This window comes from Furipterus horrens, unplaced genomic scaffold, assembly GCF_987537825.1.
Source record: "Furipterus horrens unplaced genomic scaffold, mFurHor1.1.pri manual_scaffold_12, whole genome shotgun sequence".
NCBI lineage: Eukaryota > Metazoa > Chordata > Mammalia > Chiroptera > Furipteridae > Furipterus > Furipterus horrens.
In genome coordinates, this window is record NW_028327182.1 from 88,168,600 (window position 1) to 88,193,426 (window position 24,827).

General features: G+C 43.1%; 1 protein-coding gene across 1 annotated transcript in view; it reads left to right on the top strand.

Annotated features, from left to right (window-relative positions):
* Positions 1–832: 832 nt before the first annotated feature.
* Positions 833–24,827, top strand: part of SLC7A2 (solute carrier family 7 member 2) — a 49,559-nt gene continuing 25,564 nt past the window's right edge. The window contains exon 1 of the mRNA XM_090258823.1: positions 833–992. The gene's annotated coding sequence lies outside the window, so the exon portion shown is untranslated. The remainder of the gene's footprint in view (positions 993–24,827) is intronic.

Here is a 24,827-nt window from a genome sequence, read left to right on the forward strand (position 1 = left end):
TGCATCAATATGACTGGAACTTTGCCAAAGTTAGTGGTATTCCTGGTAAGTGAATAAAGAGATGTTTATCAAAATTTGAAACAAAATAAGGTAGAACTTCCTATAAAACGTAAATAATAACATACACTCGTTGCCTCCTTTTGGATGAAAATTAACATAGTTTCATATTGTGACTGTCATCAGAGATGCCTAAAGCAAACAGTAGCCCAGTATGGGAAACCTTGATTACGTGACTTCTCTTGCGCCCTCAGAAATCGCAAATTTCATTTTCTAATAGCCCACCCCCAAGTAAGCATGACTACCCAGTCACATTATCGGAGTTTCGAAACAGCAATTGCACATTTTTAATAAACCTTCGTGGTCTTTAAAGGTGAAGTAGTACTATTTGACAAAGCACACTCGTTTAAACATCTACTTATCGTTATCATAATTATATTTACTAATTCTTCTGAAAATGAAAAGTAAACTCAGGACAAAAACCCTACTAGGAAGCACGCTGCTTTGGAAAGGCCCCTGAGGTTGGGTCCTCCATGGGGAGCGAGAAATCTGGGAGCGCCTGGCTTTCACTCCCTGCAGGGTCCCGCTTCTCAGGCCCGTGGGTCCCGGGGCCGCACACCCCCCCAGCCCCAGGCGAGCGCGCGTTCACGGGTGTCCCTGCTGCAAGCGGTGCGCAGTCCCTGAGCCCCAGCGCCAGGGCGCCTCCTACCGCCAGGATTGGCCCCGGCGGCAAGCGGGCGCGCGTGGGGGAGGCGAGCGTGGGGGAGGGGAGGGGGCGGTGCCACCCCGGCCCCACGCCCCACCCCCGGGTCGGCTACACAGAGGGGCGGCCACGTGCCCAGGCCGCCTTTTGCAGCGCTGCGGCCAGGGAGCTGCTCTCCGTAGGGTCCAGCCCGGCTGCGGTTGCTGCTCCAGCCTTCCTGAGCCTCGGCCCACGACGTTCTCCAGGCGCTCGCCGTCCACCGCCCTCTACACGCAGCCCTAGCGCTGCCCCAGTAAGTTGCCAAGTCTCGGGCCTCGCCCAGGGGCCGCAGGCGATGGGGGGCCTAGGCGCCCGGGCCGGATCGGAAGGGCTGGGGCAGGGGCAGGGGCGTCAAGGGCCCGCGTCCAGCTGCGCGCAGCTGCCCAGTGGCCGCGCTCCAGCGACGCTGAGACGGGAGTCCCGGGGCTGCGGGAAGGGGCTGCCGCCCCGAAACCTCGTCCGTGGGGCTGCGCTCTGGACTGCGCTTCTTCCCGTTGGGCACCCGAGGCATCGGGGTCTACGGAGGGTGCACCAGTCTTAGGAGCTGGGGATCGTCTGACATGGCGACTCCGCGGGGGCCCTTCAGCCACTGCTGTCCCCAGGGTCCCTGGGCAGTCCTCTCCGGGAGAGCAGACCGGGTCTCCCCACTTTCTGCGCACCCAGGGGTCCCTGAAGTTGCATTCTGCCACTTTGGGGTTCTTGGGTTAAATATAAAACACCATTTGGGGTTTTGGAAGCCTTTTCACGTCCTAGACCAGCCCGGGACTGGCAGAACAGGTAAAGTGGCCCGTCACGGTGTGCCGTTGGGGTATTTTTAAAGTAAATGGGTGCAGTTTTAAACCTGTTTGAAATGGGCTCTACTTTTTAAAGCCTATTTCATGCAGCCGTCAGCCTTGAACTCGAAATGCCATTCCTGACGCTTAGGGAATCACAAGACCCATTGCCAGAGTAATGTTCCTCCAGAGAGCCTGACAACCGTTGACGCGACGGCCAGTCCATGGAGTAACATGCAGAAATTGTGTCTTAGAGATACTCAAAAGAAACAGCTCACAGGTCCTCTATATGGAAACAGTACCTAGATTTCAGGAATAAAAATGTTCGAACTTTCAAGTATTTATGCAGGACTGCCTAAAAAAATCATGTAGGGACCGTACCTGCAGGACTGGGAATAAGATTCCTCTAGTCATTTGCACAGAAACACTCACCCTTTCATGAGGGGATGCTGGGGGTGCAGATCTAGCATACGTAGTTAGAGAGCGTGGGTTCTCTGACTTGGCACTTTCTCCTTCTTGCCCCAGCTGGTCTTTAAAACTTCAGTTGTCTTTTTTTTTTTTTTTTTTTTTCCCCCTCCCTGAGAATTAATAATAATTACCTCCTCAGCACCTTGCAAACATTTGTATTTGTGGTCTTGTTCTAGGGGATGTACCAGGGTAAGAATATTCATTGTGTACTTTCTTAGGGTTGCTTTTTCCCTTTGGTAATATTAAATCCTTTTTTCCCTTTAATGGCACTAAAGCTTAAGATGAACTGATTTCTCAGTGCAGAAGAACATAAGCATTTTTTATTTCTCCTTTTACTAAAAGGTTGCTAATCAGCTACTCTGGCTTGACTGTGGGAGGTCACATCTCACATCGTTTGTTGGGGTTTTTCTCAGTTTGTCTCTTGCCCCTCCCTTGGTTTCTACTGTGCCTTGATTAGAAAATGCCATTTATCTTAAGGCATTTTAATCTTCTAGGGTTTGCCACGGCCTTGGAGACCAGAGCAAAACCTGGGTGGTATCTGCAAGGATTCAGTTTGCAGACTCCTTGGCCTCTTGTGCACATCAGTGAAGCTCGCTCTTTATCACTGTCAGGAGCCAGTAAACGAAAAGAGAGGCTGGGAGGGGAGGAGACCTGGTAGCTGTTGGAGTTTTTTAAAAACCCAGAATACTCTGGAGCTTTTCATCTTGTATTCCCATCTGTCTTTGTGATTTGAACCTACGTGCCTGAGGAACTGTCAAGCTCATGCTTCTTGCTTTCCACGAGAAACGTGCTCCCCTCTGCAGAGGGAGAGCCTGCTCTCCTATCTGGATGGCCCCGCTTCTGTCCTCTTCTCCTGCTTCCTTGCTCAAGTTGTCACTGTCTCCTGGCTCTTCTGGCCACACTGGGAGCCTCCATCTGTGACCGTTTTGTCTCTTTGGAGCCCACTTTTTCAAGTGAGCTTTCCCTTCGCGTTTTCCTTTGGTGACTTCTCTGTTTAGCCTCGTTTCTGTCTTCCCTGCTGTTTTGTTCTCTCTTCTTCCTGCTTCATACCTGCCTGTCTAGAAATGTATGTATTTTTTTAGTGTTCAGAGCCACCTGCTATTTCTATCTTGGTGTCCTTCGTGGACCAACTTTCAGAACAGAGCTGTTTATTTCCCCAAACATGACACGGGCACATCGATTTTAAGCAGTGGCTTCTTACAGACTACTTACTGGGTGTCAGACATTTAGAACAAAGGTAGTGTCTCTGAGACATGCCTGTCTTAAAAACCTCAGTCAGCCTTCTGATTTCAGTTATGTGATACTGCTTGTCTTAAGTGGTTTTGAAAATCTTAAGTGGTTTACTCATTCCTGCACCTTGAATCTGAATATTTAAAACCACACAGATATAGCCATAGCCTTGATTTAAAAAATAGAATTGTTCTTTTCATTGTCTTCTGTTTTAATTTTTCATTCTACTGTCTAGCACAGTGTCCGGCACAGAATACATGCTCAGTATGTCTTCATCATTGACTGAATGCCACCGATTTCAATAATTTGAGAAAGGGTGTTATGTCTATCTTCAAATTTCTACTTTTTATTTGAAAATGAGTGAGTCCCCCACTCTGTACCAGATACTGGACCACTAAAAAGTAATGCGTAGCTTCCATTTTAGAGGGATTCTACACTTACGTTCTGTAAACCTTCCGCTGAGGGATTTTAAGAGTAGGTCTTACTTTGTCGTAATTTTATAGAAAGTAACAACACCTATAAGCAGATGGCTTCAGTATTGTCTATCCCAGAAAACATGTAAGGAACACACTCATCCATGACTTAATGATGGGAAGATGGGAATATGTTCTGAGAAATGCAATGTCAGGCAATTTCACTGGTGTGCAAACGTCACAGAGTGCACTTACACTATCCTGGATGGTACAGCCTGCGACACACCTAGACCACCTGGCACACGTAGGCTCCAAGCCTGTACAGCATGCTGCTGTGCAAAACAACATGAGATTAAGTCATGATCAAATCAGAGAAAATGATCCAATCGAGATGTGAGGTTGCTGCCAGTGTCACAAGGCATACTGTTGGCAGCAAACGTTTTTTTTTTTATAAGTAGAAATAGTTCACTTGAAGATAATGAAAAAAGTATAATATAGTAAGTATTCAAACCAGTCACATAGTGGTGTATTGCCATTTTCAAATATTATGTCCCGCACATAATTGTATGTGCTGTGCTTTGTGCAGCCGGTAGCCCAGTACCAGCACCAGCACAAACACATGAGGAATGTGCCATGACCTTAAGGCAGCTACGCCATCACAACATGATAGGAATCTCCCAGTCTCAAGGGACCGCCATCATAGATGCAGCTGATGGCCCGTCTTTGACCGAAACATCATTAAGCAGCACGTGACTGTTTAGGAAGACGCTGCTGCCTACTATTCCATCATCAGAAGTCAGAAGCACGTGTGCTTGGTGTTTTTGTTTGAGTGGGTCGGGACAGACTGGATGCTTCCCATCTTTCCCTTCAGCTGCCCCTCTGGCTGGTATTCCAGCAGCGTTGTCTGTGGTCACGGAAAGGCGGTTGCTGCCGTTGACAAAAGCAGACCAGGCTCTAACTAGTTTATCAGGCTTTAACCAGCTGAGTTAAGATCATCAGAGCATGATTTACCTACTAACTTAGCTTGTCCAACTTGGTAAACATAACTGTTATCTATTAATCTGTGGAAGTAAGCAGTAGACTATTGTTTTTCATGTGATTCTGGGACACTTTTGAACTTTAAATGTTTCTCAGAGTAGCCACCGCTGCCATTAGTTAACCGTCTCAGTGGTAGGTACCCTTCCTGTTGACTTTAAGATTTTAGTTAGTGTGGTTTGTATTTCAAAGGCTGGCTTTGAATAGGTGGGTCATGTCTCTTCTGTTACTTAGACATTAACTTTGGATCCTTCTCCGCCAGGAAATAGTGGTTCTCTGTTTTACTGGATATGTTGTTGAAAATCTTGGGATTTCTTGCCCCCAAGATTGAAACATCAAGCTAGACCATCCTATGTGATGATTTAGTGCTGCCAATGTCTTGTATTTAACTTTACGCCACCTTCCTATCCCACGGCAGAAAAAAGAAATAAATTAGGAAACAGAACCAACACCGCACACCTGTTCCTGGGCTGCACACGCGCACCGCTCTTTCCAACGTGAGCCTCGTCTCGGGTTGGGCAATGAGGTGGACGACATAGAGCATTTCATAACCTTTCTCCCAGGAGTTAGGGGGGAAAAGAGACTATTTTGTATTCATTTTTGGAATAGTTTGCAAACAAAGAATTTTTATGTCCCTTGTTGATCCTTGCTAGTTTTTCCCATAATCGTGGGAAAAATTCTTTTCTTTCTTTAACCCACTCTGATTGTGTCAAGGCCGCCCTTAGCCTTTGTACAGTTTTACCTACTGTAGTGTTCTGTGTGTGGTCAGAGCCCACGTGCTTCCAGTGGAGGCCAGGTGATCACAGTGGGGAGAGCTCGATGTGACCAGGAGGCTGAACGATACTGCAATTTAGTTAGATGCTCTCCTCTTATTATTCTACTTTGCCCATTTTTTCTTTTCTTTTTTTTTTTGTCATATTTTTAAGATAATTGTATCTGTTCCATTTTTTTTAATGAAAAAAATGTTTATTCCTTCAAAAAGGCAAGTAATAAAATAAAGCTTAAAGCTTGCCTTTTATTTATTTGTTTCCTGTGTTGGCACAAAGATATGAGTTGGTAATTTCATCATAATTAGAAGATAAAGGTTGTTGTGTTAGAGTCTTTTCTTGCATTGACTCTGGGTATCCAGCTGTCATGTTGGTAAATGAAGACGAGGATGATAGTCACTAGCAGAATTAACAGTTATTGTACATTGAACCATAAGGGGAAAACGAGGTCCCTTTGCATGTCAGGACTTATTTCTCTACTTTCTTAATCTGAACTCAGGACAGATTTTTCAGAATGCAATTCAATTTGTGGTTTTTTTTGTTTGTTTGTTTGTTTGTTTTCTTTTTAAATCACACAGAAATCTCTAGATTTGAGCGCTGGAGGTGGGACATCACCTCTGTATCACATGCAAAGTGCGTTTTCCTTTCTGAAAGAAGGTATCTCTTTGGTGGAAAGAACTGGATTTGATTTTTGTGAAACTCATGCAAAATGTATAGTATTTAGCAACTGTATGAGCATCCAAATTAATGAACACTGTTTGATGTATTGGGATTCCCTTGGAATAGGAAATATGACTTCGTAACTTTGATTCTAAAAACATCCTACGAAGTATTGTATTTGGAGTCTTTCATGATCAGCAGTCAGTTAATCCGTTTGGATGAATATGTGTTGTATATATCTGTGGCCCAGCCTCAGAGTCCATAGAGAAGCAAAGAATAAATAACTTGGTCTCTGTTCTCTGGGTGCTGACCACCCAGTGAAGGAGTGAACAAGTACACACGCAGTGGGAAGAAAATGATGAAGCTGCCTTGAGTGGTACCGTGAGCTGAAGGTATCAGGAGAGGAGAATAATCTATCCTAAAGTTTTCTTTTTTAAATATACATATGATGTGTTCCTAGCATAGACCAAGTGGTCAGTCAGTTCTGGTACCGGCATCACCATACGGTTCCTATCATTGCTGTTACAAACCATGACTCTTTCCTCCTCTGGTTGCGCTTTCATAAAACCTGGGTCCCTTAGACCTCAGTTCTGACCGAACAGTTGCTCATCAGAATTTGCATTTTGGAGAGCAATAATACTTACTAATAATTTGGCAAAATTGCTCATTGTTTATCACCCTAGGCCTCCAGGAAACTGTGACTGTTAACTGAAAATTCAAACTATCCTGAAAGGTCTTAGCAGAGTTAAAGCACATTCAGAGATTATATTTTAGGTGGAGATCTTTATATAAAGAAACCCTGGGGTGAATTCATTTCTATTAGGTAAAAATCACTGCACAATATTTTTGTTTAATGGACCTTAGATGCTCAGAATTCCACCAATCATAATTCTTTATTTGCCACACGCTGCCGTCATTCATTATTGGTTATTGTATGACTGATAAATATTATTAAGCTTAGGTTCTTGGGTTGAGTGGTAGATGGATATTCATTGTATTATTATTTTATAAGAACTTATGAGTAAATTAAATTGTAAATAAATATTTCCTAACTAAATTAATAAATTAAAAATTTTACAAATGTCTCCTTTGTGTTTTTCCTTCAAGTAGAGAATATCTTTATTGAACAAATTTTTCCCCTTTTTTCCAGAAGAACTGCTTGCTTTACAGTGATTTTTTTTTCTTTCTGAAACTCACTTTAAGCAGGTATACCTTTCCAGACCACTACAATAAAATGATTCGTAATCTTTTTGCTGGTGGAGGATCTTGCCTTCAATTTGTAAAAAATGCAACATCTGTGAAATGCATTGTAGTGAAGGGAAGTAAAACGAGGCAGTCCTGTATGCAATTATATAATGTTCCTGTTCTCCCGAAGCAAAGGGTACTTATTATTTTTTTGTGGGCTCATAGTCGACAGGATGTTTGCAACTTACTTAGCTACTTACTTTTCCTGATGAAATTTAAATGAAAATTTTCTAATAGTTTGTATCAACTTAGGTTTGAATTCCTCTGTGAATTCCTCTAGGAAAAGCCCGTGTTTGAAAAATTCAGGCTGCTCTCTATAGGCCTTTTTATTGGCTTTAATGATTGTATGAAGCAACACAATTTTATATTTGTTTTTGAATCCAGCAGCGAGTTTTATTTGGCTTTGTTAATTCTCTGTGATTTGAGCGATTGTTTCGGAGACAGTTTTGTGAGACCCAGAAGAAGCCCTACGTGAGTTTTAACTCCATCCGGAGGGCTCAATTCCATTCGAGAGTGTTTGGGCCACTTGAGGAGTTTACCTTTGTTCCAAGGCAGCCAATGCAAGAAAATGAAGTCACCTGGCTATGATGAATCAAGCCAAGTGAGATTGCTCTTTAAGCATTTAGTTTTGACATCTTGCATTGATCTGGACTTTTATGAAGGAGCTGACAGAAGGAGTAACAAATTTCATCCAAGTCCAAAACGTACTGAGAGTTCCGATTGTTCACTACCCTGAAACAAAACGGCACTGCTTAGTGTTTTAGTGAGTCCCAGCTGGGAGTAAACCCTGAGCATTCTCTCAGGAGAGAACCCTCTGGGGCAGGATGAGGATTTCGTGGTCTCCTTTCCTCTTGCTGACGTCGTAAGACTGCTCATGAGCCGGCTCAGAAGAAGGTGTGTCTTCAAGAGCCATGACAGTGACACAATGATGACCGTTGTCATCTGTGCGATGGTGGGAGCCTTTCCCTGGCCTCAGAGGAACACTTTGGACCTCAGGTGTCTCCAGAGTCGCCACCCTTATTTCCTCCAAATTCGCAGGTTCACAGGTTTCTGTGCCTCCCTGTGGGCCAGGAAGGGAGTTTAATTCTAAGTCGAGCTGAGATCAATTTAATTGAGGAATTATAAATATATACATAAATGAGAAGGGAAAAAAAGGATGGATAAATAGTCAGGGCCCTCTTTTCTTACTACAAGTGGAGCATCTTTAGAGTGACATCTGAAATCCAGCCTTATAGCTCAGTGTCAGTCTGATGTGGACCTTCTTGTAGAAACCTTTGGAACTTAATAAACTTGCAGTTTAGTAGAACTTAAGAGGTTACACTGAAGAGCAACATAGCATCCCTGCAGAGTGTGGTTAGTTTTGAAAGTATAAAATAACCTAAAGCTTTTCTCTTTCCTTCTCATGTTGATTTAATAATGTACCTAATGAATAACAGGCAAAGCGAGCAATGTACAAGTTGATTTCTCTGCTGAACTTATCTTTTGCAAGATGGGCTTTGTAAGTGGTCAGGATTTGTAATGTTTTGTTGCAAAAAACAGCCCTCTTTAAATGCATTCCATTTGTCGCCCGGTGGTTGTGTAGGTGGAGTAAGACTTGCATGTGCTGTGTTCATCAAGAAAACAGCACAAAGCACATCCACATGCCATTGAGAAACAACAGTGGGTGTTGATGAAGTTTGTAGTAGTAGAGCTTTGGCAGCAGAGCCTGTGCTGACCCTGTTTTAAACTCTCCTGAAACCTAGAATATCACCTTTAAAATGAAATCACTTTCTTTGTTAGATGGCAACACATGAAGAAAGGCTTATCCTGTAAATTCAGTGATTCCACTGTACTAGTGGGGAGACACTGTTGGGGTAGCTGGTTTCATATCCCTTTAGCCTGAACTGAACGATGCATTGAAACTTGTCATGCGGGCAATTTCTGAAGCTTTGGGTGCTTCATCTCCAGCCTCTCTGGCCGGGGACCGTTTCTGAGCTGCTGGTGCCATGTGGTTGCCAAGCACAGTGCTGGGCAGATTTGAAAGGGAAGCAGGCTCCTGAGAATGACATTTTAGAGTTCTCTTTTTATAGATTAAGAAACAGATCTTAAGAGGTGTAACATATGAGGTCAGACAGCGAGGGGCAGAGTGAAGACGAAGTCAAGCATTTTGGCTTAACAAAGGCACTGATTCCCACGCAGGCATTCTGCTTCTGGGAAGGCAGATCACAACCACTCAAATACGCTACTTCTGTGGCAGGAATCTCATAAATGGGGATAAAATACAATTGTAACTGAGAAGTTGTTAGATTTTAATATAGGTTGGAAATTAACATTTGAATGAGGCACGTTAGTAGAGTGGCATTCTGATGATGTTAATTTTTTTTTCAACGGCATGCTCACATCCCCCCAAAATGGAAAAATGCAACCCTAACCTAAAAACAAAGACTGTACATGTGGGTTAAGTCTCATAAGTGGTGCTTTTAAACACGTAAGTTCCGTGTGGAAGGCTATTGTGCTATCTTTTTTAGAAAGCTGTTTGAATTTTTTTTTCTTTCTGATTATCATAGGTAACAGATGCTTTGCACTTAGTTCAGTGAACCAAACAAAGAAAAGAGCAGGCTTTGCATAAAATTTCTGTTGATGGTGCATTTTGTCTCCTTGGGACGGATCATATGAGCTTTCTGAATAATGAATAGCATATTTACATTATTCTGGTCTTTTTTGCTACGGAGTACAAAAGATAGTGAGGACAAACAACCTAGTATTGTCACTTTAAACATTATTATAAATTCAAGTCCTAGTCTTACTGCATTGCTGACTCTAGGTATGTTGCATTCCTTGACCACGTCTAAAACAGATAAATTGTTCCAGTGACTTTGAAAAGTGAAGGCACCATGTATTCCACCAAACTACTGGAAATAGTAGTAAATTGATTTTTATAAGGATTTTGAGCCTTAAGCAAGGCCTCGAGAACCCACGCTATTTCCCTAATCCCAGTTTTGAAAGTATGTAGTACAGTTGTGATCTAAAATATGGCTTTCTGTTAATTGACTGCCACTGGCCTGTTCACAGCGATAGGTCGGCTTCGATGTGCAGTGGTGAGTGGCGGAGCTGACAGTGGCATAGGGCAGGCAGGATGGTGTTCCTAGAGTGGAAGTAGCTTGACCAGTCATGAGTGCAGACACCAGCTGTAGTTTCCGGTACCAACGGTAATTTCAAGTTCAGTTGAAAGACTCTTCTGTTTTAAGAATGGGCCTGTACTTCATCACAGATAATTGAATGCATTACATATTAGACCAGCGGCATCAGGAAAGTTGAACTATGTAATTTCCCTCCTAAGTCTGTATGCATGAATCATAACTCAGGCCATTTTCGAGAATTGTAAGACAAGTGCTCAGTTGATTGAGCTAAGTGTAATTTCTCTTGAGTGAAGTAAAAGGAGAAGAAAAAATGCAAGAAATTCTTACGATTTTTTGCCTTCAAGAAAATGATATATGCAGAATAATGTTTGAGGAGGAGAAAGTAATTTTGGTCTCATGTTCACTTCAATGAAACTTCTACAGAGATTATTTCCTGAGTTGAAGTTTTTACATCTTTGAAGGGATAATAGTCAGCATTGATTAAGTAAATCATGGAAGAAGCTTATAGGCTCCTGTCCTGTGTAGAAGAGAAAATAGCAAGCAGCCCGTTCTCATTCATTATTGCCTAGGGTTTCCACAAGAGCCCCTTGACATCTCTTCTGAGCACGCCTGGTACGCTGCTATTCACAGAGGTTAGGGACCCTGGTATGCAGTGGGGTGTTCCTGGGAGGAGCAGATGATTCAGCCTGTAACAGAGAGAACATTTACAGCTGGCTCCAGACCCTCTTCCTCCCTCCTCCTCCTCCCCTCTCATTTTCCTTCTTCTATTTGGAAGTGCAAATGCACACACTGTCCGGTTACACCTGAATCTAGTGCTCAGAGACCCTGAGCTCCTTTGTGGACCACGCTCTGGGCGTCTCCCCTGACTATCTGCTATCCTTGGCACGGAGGTTGTATGTTCTCCTTCGGATAAGGTCAGCCTTGAACAACACTGCTCTGTGCACTTGGCACGGGCATCGGGGAGCACGCCAGTGTGTGGGAGACTGCACGTCAGCACCTCCCGGGTGGTATCTTTGCTTGCCTCCTCTCCCTTCTTCTCTCCCTACACCCCCTCTCCCTCCTCCCTGACAAGGGCGAACTTGAGGATAACTGGCAAGGTTTTTAGAGTACAAAACCAAACCCACCAGTGACTACAGGGAGTGAAATTCTGTGCCTTTTTAGAGAAATCTGTTTCCGCGTCCCGTTTGCAGCATCATGGTAACTGCACAGAGTAGCACTTTGTAGTTCCTCTAAAAATGGGCCAACATCGTGGTTTCTTGGGATGCCAGCCTCTCTGTGAGTCATCACGTTCAGTCCTTGCTTTTCTGAGTGACTTTTAAATGGAGCTAGAAAATATTCGGTTCGTCATTTAAATTCGAGTAGTAAATTTACAGCTTTACGAAATCCTGTTACCAGCGAATACATTTGCCATTGTAAAAATGGCGCACAGGATCAATTCAGTGAATTAGATGTGTACTCAGTGATATCTGCCTCTAAAGCATTAATCGTATATATATATATATATATATATATATATATATATATATATATACATGGCCCTGGCTGGTTTAGCTCAGTGGATTGAGCGTCGGCCTGCGAGCTAAGTGTCACTGGTTCGATCTTCCAGTCAGGGTACATCAGAGAAGGAAAACTCTGACTCCAAAAAACCTCCGCTGCCTTGCGGCATACCTCTTCAGGGGAAAGGCTAAGGGAGTAAACCCCGACAGAAAATCCGGAGCCGGAGTCCCTAAGGCGGTTTGACGTTGTAGTCAACACCGGCAACTCCTGCGGCGCACCTGAAGCCAAGCTGTATCGACTCCGTCTTTCCCTTGGACCCTTCAGCTGCGAAGAGAGGGGGGGTCTGCTGCATGGGCAACAGCAGACCCTCCATATCACCCTGCCCAGGCTCTGTAGCTTCAGCGTCATCGCAAGATGTCGATTCAACACGGGAGGAGACAGATACCGTGTCACTCCCGAGTCGGACTGCACAGCCATTCTCGGCGGTGCAGATGGACTCTTAAGAAGCTAGCTACACCATCGTCTCTCGAGACGGACGGCTGCCGACGACGATATATATACATATTAAAAGAAGTATTACACTTAAAAATATCTGGCAGAACATAATTTAGTTCAGCTTTTTAATTTTATAAAAACTTCACGTTTCAAGCGCTAACCTTTGAGAGGTTTACAAAGCCTAGACAAGGATCCTGCCCATTTAAAAAATTTCCCACTTACAGCTAAGATGCTGAAAGTTAGAGTTTAGAGAGTTGGAACCAATACAAGAGCCACCAATGTTTATGTCCCTTCACAAGCCACCTCCTGACAGCCTGTGACATACAGAACCAGTGAGTTCACAGCATTATCACCATTCTTTAAGCAAGTGAAATCTTTGGCTCAATGGCCCAAAGATAAACTTTTAAACTTCCTCATTTAATTTTTCTTTCTTTTAAAACATATGACCACCGAGTAGTTATCCAATGCCCACCAAGGGCAGAACTTTCCTGTGTACTTAGATATAGACACAAATAAAACAGGACATGTTTTTTGAGCTCTTGGAACTTATATTCTAGGTCAGACTTCTTGGTGTCTCTGTACCCAGAACAAAATAACAAATAACATGGCCTTTTAAAGTATAATATAGTAAGGAATGATGAGGAATGGTGGGGAACCTGAGAGCAGTCAATCTTAAAAATACTGCGTCCCCAAGGCATGCACTTGGACTTGGCAGGAGTGACTGATAAAACATTTATAAAGAACCCAGCCGAGTCCCTCACAATGTGAACATAGATGTGGAATGCAAAAACAGCCCAGAAAACCTATATTTTTATTCTAGATCTCTTTAAATATGTCAGAATGCACTAGTACATAAAGCAATTCCAAATATATCTTCCCTTCTTAAGAATACAGAGAGAGGAAGAGACTGGGTAAATGTGTAGCAGCTGTTGATGGGAGTTGACTCTTTTCAGCTATCTAATTTTGGAATAACTTAAAATTTTAAGTTTTTCAGATTTCCCTCTTCTCTCAAAGCTACCCTGAGTGGGAACAGAACTCAGTTTTGCTCTGTAGAATGTTCTTCTGCTTCTTAGATCCCATAGTCATCTATTAAGCTAGCTTCACTATCCTTTCATTTTATCCAAAAATGTTGTCTTGTAAAAATGACCAAATAAGTCTCGTCTCCAAGCAGATTCTACATTTTCAAATTATGAACCCCAACTACCATAAGTCCTGGAAGCATAGCAGTAGTGAGGGTAAGGGTGGTGGAGACTGGTAAATTTAACTGAAATGAGAAAGATAAAGTCTCCTGTTCATGTGTGGCCTGAATATTCCCAGTGCTTAGCATTGTCATTGTCTGGGTGGACTAAGTGGCTAAGTGACAGAGGTTGGCTGGTCCTGTAGGAAGATGTTTTATGTATGATGGAGAGGGGCACTGGTAGAGCTGTTAGTAAAGGTATTACCTGCTATCCAGAATGAAATATTCCATACCTGGGGTATCAGAAGAAGGGGAGAGAAAGAGGGATTATAGTAGTTACCACTAAAATAGACTTGTTGCATCAGGTGAACCTTTAAACTTAAGAAAGGCTTACCAAATCAGTACTTATTTGATCTGAATGGTGGATATGTAATGATGTTATGTCCCTTGACACTTTTCCAAAGTCATCAATATTATGAGGACATACCTGTGGGTTTTCTATTTTCTGATCACTGGGGACATGACTGCTACTTTTTTTGTAAACAGGATGTTGAGCTGGGTGGGAGGTTGTGGACAATGCAGACGTCTGTGTAAACTACCCATTATCTGACCTCATTTTTACATAGGCAGAGATTCATGAAAAACTTAGTTTTTCAGCTATCAAAAAAAAAAAAAAAGAGAGAGAGAGAGAGAGAGAGAGAAATCAAGCTATTAAATCAGAATCTGAGTTGGCAGATACCTTAGCTAATACCCTTCTAACTAAACCTGGTTGCAGAAATTTGCAGAACTCTCTGAATCATTCTGAATCGCATGTTCTCTTCTTAAAACAAAGACAGATCTGACACCTGCCGAGGCGGGCAGCTTCTTATAGGTGGGAACACTCTTTATTAGGGAAGGCTGCAGTTCGTTGGTTCAGTATCATACCATTTTACATTTATCTCCTGTATTTGGAGTTTTGGTCTTCAAGTGTGATAGAGATAGAGTCATCTTCTTACACATTGTCATTCACATATTCAAGGGAAGTTATCATCGCCTCTCTAGGTCTTTCTTTTCTTGTTCATTTATTCCTTAGAGCACTTCTCTCTCGAAGATGGGAAGACTGAGACTCTGGCTGAGTCTGAGGCTTGCCCAGCATGTGGCTGGTAACTTGAAGGTTACTGGCCAGACTCTGATCAGTATTCCTTATGGGCCCGATCCATCCCCACTTATTGTGCCTCAGTACCTGCAATTTCTTTAATTTTTAGTCAAGTCAACATGGTTTCTAGACCCCTCACCACTCCTGGTCACTCTTTACTGTACTTGCTTGGGTAACATTTATGAAAAAAGATGGTGGCTACTGCCAAACATCCGAACATTCAGAAATATTTGAGTGGCTGCTCTGGGCTAGGTACTCTGCAGGTATTTGGAGGACACCAATGTACAAAGCAGTCAAGTGAAACCCTTGCCCTCTGCAGGCTTAATGTCTGAGGGTTCATACTGGAGCTCAGGCCCCTGTCCCGCAAGCAATGTCCAAGGAGTAAGGGACTAGAGTTAGACTAGCAGACTGTGGTGTTACGTTAATGTGGGAGTTCTATAGGCAGACTTCAAATGGCGTATTAAATATATATCTAATATCTCCGCTGATTTCCCCCTTTTCATTCCTTCAAACAGATTCCTTCTGTGGATTAGGAAAGTAACGTTGACTTCAGCTGAATTATACCAATTTATTTGCAGGCACAAAACAAGGCCCTAAAAAAATGTTTGGTAATAGAAGAGAAAGATCCCTGATATTATCAGAGGCCATTTGAAATAAAATCTAAGCAAAATTAAGACACACACAAAAAAATGTGATTTATAGGGCCAGAAGACTTTTGTTCTGAAATATGTTTTGAATTGAGAAATATGGAGAGAATTAAGAATATTAGGTATTTGAGAACCCACGAGATAGATAAGGAATGAACTAGACAAATTATAAAATGAATGCAATGCTTCAGAAGATCTTGTATGTTTTAGTAAAAGCAGTAGAGTCTTCAGCTTTTATACTATATTAAAGCATTCTTATGTTAAATAATTGCAGGTTTTTGTAGCTAGAAGAAATGAGTTGTAATATATGTTAGAATTTTAATACAGTCATAAGACATGATGTTTATCCAGTTATTTTTGTTGGTCCTTAAATATTTTTTCTTATATTTTAATTTGCTTATATTTTCATAACTATTAAACTTTCAGTCTTAAGGTAGTGATGGTTTATGAATTTGAAGGTTAAAATGTATTGGAAATGAGGTTTTAAAATTCCAAAGTCTTCCAGATATTCTTTTGGTAACATCTGGATGATGACCTTCAAATTATCTTTCTTCAGCTGGTATTTGGCTGCCAAGAGCCTGGGAAAAGCCAGAATCCTGCATTTCTCCCTGTGGCACAGAGGAAAGGGCAGGGACTTTGGAGCTTCACAGCCTTAGGTTCAAATCTAGCTCTGTGATCTTGAGCAAGTTACTTAAAGTTTCCAAGTATTCGTTTCATCATCTGAAGATTGGCCATTTCCCCTGAGGGTTCAATAAAATAATGTATGCCAAGTGCCCAGACATACCAGGAGACCAATAAATGACCCCAAGTACTTCTTTTTATCTTCCTGTCCCACATTTATTCCTTTTTTCTTATTTCTTCTATCCTTCCTTCCTTCCTTTCTTTCTTTTTTTCCTCCACAGCATTCAAAACTAACGTCTTCAGCATGCTCCATTGAGCTGGGTGACGTAATCGTGAGCTAATATTGGCTTTTAACCAAGCCAGTGTGACAAGTTTCTTTCCTTAAGGCATGTTCTGGATAGTATTTCAGCTCAGTTCAGAGTGCGTACGACGTAACTGGATGATTTATTGGCAGAGAATTTCCTGTGCTTCAGTCTCTGGGATGTGGTTAGTTAACACTTTGCTCCTCGGAGCTCTCTGTCTGTTTCCTGAGTCCAGGGCTCTTCATGGGGATCTTTGAATGCTGAGAGAATTGTAAACTTCATGCTTGTCTCTTTAGATGGTGCATACCAATCAAAATCTTCAGTGGCTACAATGAAAATGAACTGTTAGGGGAAAAAGGGTGTGTGTGTGTGTGTGTGTGTGTGTTCCATTGAGAGCCTTCTTGACATGGATCCTAAAAGGCTACTGTCCATATTATATCTTATTCTGGAGAGTCAGACAGACTTGATTTTGTGTCCTGACTTTGACCTAGACTAGCTAGTATTTCACCTCTCTACGCTTTGGTTTTCTGATCTGTAAACTGGAGATAGTAATAGTACCTGCCTCATAGGGTTGTTGGGCAGAATGTTAGCTCTCAGGAGTAGCAGCAGGAGTATTGTAAAAGCCATAGCAGCCATAGTCTATTTGTATACATTTTATGAACATGTCTCATTGTGGGAACTTACCAGAACTCTTCTTCAATATTAAATGGATGATTAAATTCTCTTTAAGCAGAATCAGTGAAAGTCTCTCTTCTTTTGTGTTCCTGCTGCCATTTTCTCTTTCCAGGGTAGCTACAAGTTGCTGTCTCTGAATCCTGGTCTTGCAGCTCTGTCCTCCAGCTCTGTCCCTCTTGAGGACAGGGCTGACTGGGCCCTTCCTTTGCCTCTGTCCCTGCTTTACATGCACTGGGCTGTGGTCTCCTTTATGCATTCTGGCGCAGGTCTCTCATTACATGGGGTGCTGGATCCGCCTGGCTGAGGAGGAAGCCCCCAGGCAAAGCCTTGAAGAAAGCCCAAGTCCTTACTGTGCCCATGCCAGAGCAATGCCTTGCTAGCATGCAGCCAGTTGCAAGAGGAAGAAATCAAACCCAAATGTGAAGGCCAAGTTTCTGAATGCTTTTGTTTCCCAGCTGGAAGTGTTCTGCCCAGCAGCTGCCTGGGGAGAGAACACCCAGTGGGCATGCTCAGGAAATTGTATTTGGAAAGTTCTTGGAATGGGGCTTACAGAACATCGCTGCGACTGTACACTAATGACTGTCGTGACTGTCAGGCAAGAGGAGGAAGGTGACACAGGTGAGACTTGGGCCTTGGAGACTAACGACCTTACGAGCCGCAGAGAAACAGTGCCGAGCGTGTGTCCTGGGACCTGAATTTGCTCTGCCATCCTGTAAGTGGCCAAGAGGAGAGACTGCACAGGGTTCTCACTGTGTTTTATCACATTTTCTCAGATGATATAACAGAAGGGAGTGTTTGTCCCGAGCATCTGCTTTTGTTTTCACCTGGGCATAAACATAACCCCCCAAAATACAGATTAGGTTCCCAACCTCTCTTGACGACTGTGTCCAATATGCGGATTGACTCATAAACTGAGTTTTCAATTTCTATAATTATATTTTTTTCATTTCTATAAGTTATATTGAAACCACTGCCTGGCTATTTTGGTAGTCTCTTGTTTTAATTCGTTTTTAAAATGTAATCTGCCTTCTTTAAACTTTTTCTATGTATGCTTGTCTGGTATTTCTGGTGTCTGAAGTCTTGAGGACTTTAAATCTGTGGGTTGTTCATATTGACTGAAACATGGTGGTTTATTTTGTGTGAGTTGGGGAATATTTTTATGGTGAACTCATTTTATACTGAAGTGTATCAGCGGGAATCCCGAAGTCGTGAATAGGGTGGCCTTTCCTCTGGAGAGGATTTGCATTCGTATATATAAATGAGCTAAGAGGCTCTTCTGTTATGTGCATAACTCTGCTACTCACTCACCTGGACTGCTGAGCTCCTCTGTCTGGCCCCAGCGTAGTCTCGGTTCCAACCCTGTCCTCCTGAGGCGGGTCTGAGGCTCTGTGCTTACACAGGCATCTGTTCCCTTCACATTAATTTAGTGCCCACTGTTCTGCTTTTATCTCACTCATTCACATTTATCCTGCCTGCCCTGTCTGTCTGCCTTTCTCTGTGTGTGTGTCTGTCCATTTGTTTCTGTGTCTTTGCCTTGGGAAATTTTCATTATTTTCTGGTGAGCTCTATCATATTGTGTTGTAATTTACCCAAGATTTAGCTGTATTTTTACAAGAGAGCTCTTCAGACTATGCAGCCCACCATACCTCTAGAAACAGAAATCCTCATGTACTTGTCAAGAATTAGTAGTATGGTATATTTTATAGTTTTCAATGCACAGTTATGAGATGGGACAGAAGTCCTTGTACCCAGAAGATTTAACAGTTCCATATATTTGCAAGATTAAGCCTCTGATTTCTCAGGTCTCCTGACATTTGAAAGACTGTATTGTAGAGCCTTCAAGAGACTCTGAGGTCAGCGTGCTGATGTTTGAGCATTAAGGGAATTTCTATGTTAAGAAAGAGAACTTTGTTTTTCAAATGCAAAATCATGGATATTTTTTCCTCTCCTATAAATGTCTCCACTTCTAAAACTTGGATAAAGAGGAAAAGGACTTGTTTATACAAAACCTCTCGGAAGAGAAGGGTGGGATGGGGGCAAGTATGAGGGGCGCCTGCCCCTTTGGTCTCCCTGGGCTTCCCCTGGCATGCCCTCTGGGAGTGAGCTGGATGGAGACCCATGCACAGAGGTGCTGCGTGGGTCACCCAGGCAGTGAGTAAATCATTTCCTCTCTTAGCTCAGCAAGGCACGTGTGTGGTCATGAGTAGTCGGACATAGAAGTCGGTGTGATGAGTCTCACCGTGTCCTCGACAGAGCTGTCTATGTGCCCAGAAAAAGTCCATGTGCCCGGAAAAAGTCCATGTGCCCGGAAAAAGTCCATGTGCCCGGAAAAAGTCCCTGGGCCTTTGTTGCCTTCTTTAAATTTAGAGCACAGGACTGGCAGTCCATTTTATTCTAAATCTTAATTTCTATGTACCTACAAATCTTTTTAAGGAAAAAGTGGCCTTTCATACATGCCTTATTTTTTGGTGTTCCAAGACATGAATGTCAAACACGTCTCTAATTTATATCATAATCATAAGTTAACAGCCACTGCCATCCATTGAGTGCCCGCTCTGCAGTGGGCACTTCACATATATTTTTTCCCTTGACCTTCATGACAACCTGATGAGACTATCCTCGTGACACCAGTGAGAAAAGGAGGGCTGAGAGGTAAATTCTGCGCGCCTCTGAAACCCCAGCTCCTTCCACACTGGGTTGCTTTTAGGAGTTGGCTTTTATCAGCAACTATAGGATCAAATGAATGTCAGTGGTAACATTACCTCGCCTGATTCTGAGTAGAATTTTTAGAGGTGTTTAATTTTGCATGAGGGCCATCTTAATTTTTTTTTTTTTTTTTTAATGCCTGGAAGAATGAGAATAATTGTTTTGTCGTCATTGCCATTGTAAAGGGGCAAATGAAGAGCAATTTTCTCCCCTTCCTCCTTTAATCTCCCGTCTCAGGAATGAGTAAAATAATTGGTGGAAGTGTTTATGTGTTTATATACACAGGGCGACTTTCACATCTAACTCTGATTTTTTTTTTTTCTAGTTTGTTGATAGCAGGGAAAAATACAGAGCTGCAATATGCCATCGAGAACAAGTGCTTAGCATATGTGATTTGTTCCCTTATGCTTACTGGCTGTGTATACTGATAGCACTTTAACTTTTAGAAATGGAGAAATTACCCAAAATGATTGACTGGGGCAAGGGTCAAGGATGACGCAGAGCTAAGCTCTAGCCCTGCTTCCAGATAAAGTTGTAATCTAACCTGGAACCGTTTTCCCACATATTTTTCCCATATTTTTGCTACATTTGTGTTATTAAATAGATCCTTTCAGTCCAGGGAAGTTTGCCTTGACTTTTTAAGTTGAATACTATCCTTCCCTGGAAATCTTGCATGTGCTGGGCTCTTGGTCTGTCCCATTAGAAAAGATATTTTGGTTGTATTTCTCTAGTTGAGGGGAAAGGAAGTTTAAAAATCTTCAAAAAAAAAAAAAATCAAACAAACAAGCTTTAGAATATGAAAAGAGGAGGTGGCTCCCAATCATAGCTGCAGTCAGTATTAGTTGCATTTCCTCCTGCTTCCTCACTAAGTTACACTCACAGAAGCATGTCCTAGAGGGAGAGCAGGATACAGGGAGGGGTTCAGCCATGAGACCTGCGGGAGTCGCAAGCCCTGCAGGAGGTACAGTGACAACCTGGAAGGACATGCTTGCCAGGGTTTTAATTCAACAGTGAGCTGCTTTCCTTCCAGTTGACACCAAGTCACTGCATGTTTCATCAGTGACTGATGAAACGTCGCTTCGCTGCCGACAAACAAGGACGTTCCCGTAAGCGGGATCGTTGAAACCTCCCTGTGACTGGGAAAGATTGCCAAACAAACATGGTCTTTGCTGACATAGATAAATGAGACAGGGAGACTGGGTAGTGTGAGTTTAGAGGGTTCAAAGAGTTTGCACAGGCTATACTTTTTGGTAAAAGTCATGGAGTGTCTCTTGGTGACACGGAGATCATTTGCTTATACCTTAGAACGTTCCGCGGTGTCCAGCTGGCAGACTCAGTCTGTGTACCCTGGATTTTTACAAAGCAGATTTGTAAATACAGAAAATAGGGGTATGACTCCGTGGGCTGTATGCAGCCCTATAAGGCAGTGCTGTCGGGAAAGAAGTAAAGACAAATACAGTCACGATCCCCGTCGAATGCTCAGCGTGAGGAACACAATGGGTGGATACCGCAAAGGTTCTTAGGGGCTGCCACGGGAATTTGTTGGTGCTCAGGCTTAAAAAATGGGAGAATAAAGTGAGTGGTACAAATCTGTGAAAAATAGCAAAGGAATGTTTGAGTGCAATCTATGTGAAATTTACTCAGGGAGGAGAAAGTGTAGGGGGTCCTGCTGTGGTAGCAGTAAGTGACGGAGGGAAGGCAGAGCTGCTAAATCCCGATTTTGCCTTTGTCTTTACCAGGGGGTAGCTGTCTCCCTGGAGGACAGAACACATAACTGAAGGGGAACCTGGAGCCCAAATTGGCCAGAGGGAACCTAGCTGCCTTAAACTAGTTCCCAGTGTCAGGCCTGGGTGAATTATGTCTCACAACATTAAAATGACTTGTAGTTAATGAGTCTGGAGTCTCCGCCTGTAGTCTTAGAGGCGCCCAGAGGTACAAGAAAGGGAACAGAAGAAAGGCATGAGGCAGATTTCTTTGTTTTCAAAACGGAGGCCAATGTAGATCTTAGAAACCACTGCGCAGGGAGCTGGACGCTGTTCACCAGCAAAACTCTGGCCGTTTGTGGACTGTAGTTGGAAAAGAAATGACCGATCCGTTTTGGCATGAGTTCAGCGAGACCAACTTATGCCTAACAAACTCCACACTCTCTTTTTACATGATTACCTGATTGGTGGATTTGGAAAGTTCCAATGTAACGTGTTAGGATTTTTGGCAAAGCATCTGACACCATGTGTTTTGATAACCTCGGGTTTCTAGTTAGTTGCATGATATACCCAGAGTGTTGATTAATGGCTAGATACCAGCTTGGAGAGAGTCTCTGTGGCCTGCCATGAGGTTTAAGCATGCTTATCATTTACTTGGATTAAGATAGAAGACATGCTTATTAAATTGGCAGTGACATCAGGGTAGGTAGGATGCTAAATACATTGACGGATTAATTGACTTGTATTATACATAATCCCAAATAACATGAAACTTAAAATTCTGGACTTAAATTTTAAAATAATCAGTGAAACAAAATGGAATCAAGAAGACCATTGTATATAATTATCTTTGAGGAAAAAAGATCCCTGAGGGTTTTAGCGGACTATAAGCCAAGTATGAATCCTTCATTCACTGCACAAATGTTTACTTCACTCCTGTCTATATTTTAATTGCTCTAAGTACTTTGAAAATGTGACAAATGAATAAAATACAGACCCTGCTTTCAAGAAACTGTTAGTGTAAAGGAGTGTATGAGTTTCCTAGGGTTGCCATAAAAAATAAAAATAAATAAAAAAAATAAGAAGTACCACAAACTAAGTGACTTCAAATAAAAATACTTACTGTCCCAGTTCTGGAAACTTAAAGTCTAAAGTTAAGGTGTTGGCGGGGCCAGGCTCCCTGTGAAACCGGTAGGGAAGAATCCCCTTGGGCTCTTCTAGCTTCTGGTGGCCATCCAGCTTTGGGGTTCCTTGGCTTGCAACTGCATCCCTCCACTGTCTGCCTTGGACATCATATGGCATTTTCCTCTTCTTATAAGGACACAGGTCGTACTGGATCAGGGCTCAACCTAATGACCACATCTTACTTTGATAACACCAACCGAAGACCCGTTCCCAGATAGGCACCAGGGTTTAGGACTTCAACATCTCTTTTACGGAAGCATGGTTCACCCAAAACATGTTCATCCAAATAGTTCTGGTAAGAAAAAGCTCCATAAAAATACTGAGTGCCGTGGGAACAAGTGATAGGGAGACCTTACTCAGCTCGGGGGAGAGGGGTGTCCAGGACGGTGGTGTGCTATCTAGTCCAAGAGAGGGAGTGACTTTCCAGGAAGAAGGAACAACCATGCAGAAAGCCTGGAGGCAGTTAGACGCTTCGAGTTGTGAAAACGTGACAAGGAGATGCAGTGCAGCTGGAGGGTGTGAGCAGGAGGCAGAGATGGGCTAAGCAGGTAGCCAGGAGCGGGGCCTGCGGACTATACACTGTACACTGTGTTGTGGTGGTTTGTGGTGTCTGTTGAAAATAAGACAAAAAGGATTAATAGGAATATATAGACTGGAGGAAGGCAATAAGCACATCAGACTGTGTACTCGCTTGACCACATCTGGAATGCTTTGCCTTGCTGGGGCTGTCATTTAAAGTTAGGGTTTTCAGACGTGGTTCTCATACTTTTAATTAATGTATAGAAGTCTTAGGATGATAGCCATGTAGGGTTATTTCAATGAGAAGACTTGTCCATATTTGTTCTTAGGGCAGAGTGAAGCCAATGGGTAGGAGCTGTAGGAGGGCTTCATGAAGGAAGAGGTCTTGTGTTAATAGCAATGGGAGCTACACGGAGAAGAGGATGTCTTGAGAATTAGCCCTGCCATTGCCCATGGGGTTGGATGGCCACCTGTCAGAGATGAAAGGAATTCTGCAGCGAAGGTGAGGTGGGGAACGATTTCCTCTAAGATCCCCTACGGGAAGCACCTACTAAAGTTTCAATTACGATGTTAAGATTTCTAAAACGCACCGACATGTACTTCCTAATTAAAAATTAAGAGCATTCACAAGGCTTTAAAATGAAATGTCCTTGGGGGATTATTAAATACCCGAATTCACTGATAACTCTGTAATGCAACATTACATATAGGTGATATCGCAATTAAAAATACCTTTGCAGAATTATTTGCATGCCCATGTCCCTCCCAAGGCCGTGTAATCGCAGTGAGTGTCCTTAATCTCACGTCTCTGGCGCAGCTGTCGCTTCTCTTTTCCTGCTGTTCTCTCAGCGGCGCTTGCTGGCCCTGTACTGTCAGACTTGTATCTAGGCATCAGCTGCCAGTCATTTATGTTCAGCCACATAAGTCCTATTTAGAAGTGACAGTATGTAAACGTGCCTGTTCTGTTTGACACTAAGTGGGCAGCTTTACCTTCACCGGGGACAGAGGGAGGACACACAGTACGCATGAATGTGTCAATCCTCCCCCGGTGCCTCGGGACCCGGAATGCCTACCAGCTGCCAAAGGTATATTTAAAAGGGATTTCGACATTTCCTCGTATCTCCTGAAGGAGATCCGATTCGTATTCCCCACCAGCACTTTCCCCAACCCGCTTCCCCTCTGCCCCGCCGCTCAAAGCCAGGTGGACCCCGTCTGGGCTGCCAGCTTTTCTTCAGCCCTCTGCCCTTTATTGTGGAAATCAGCCTGGCTTCTTGGCTTTCCTTTTTCTAAGTGGGGGGTGTACTTTTTCTTCTTTGAGTCCAAGGAAAGCTCAGGAGTTGGCAGAGAAGGCAAGAAGGAACCTTTCTGCTGTCTCTGCAGGAGCTCAGAAGGCCTGGGAACCAAAACCCTCTGTAGAGCAGAGACAGAGATTTCCTGTAGGTCAGTAAGTCTCACCACTTCTGTGTGGACAACACGTGTTCTAGGGGTCGTGGGCGGATAATTGGACTGCGGCGTTCATGTGGACGACAGCAAAATAGAAGGCGAGCAGGGTAGGCTGAGGCCACATGACAGGGGTGATTTTGAAACCAGGCTGAAGTTGGCAGGAGGCGGATTAGATCCACGTGTAAGTAAACAGATCCAAAGCCTTACAATTCAACTCATCCTGCATGTTTCATAATTCTGTTGTTTCGGAGTATGCCAATATTTGTAAACATT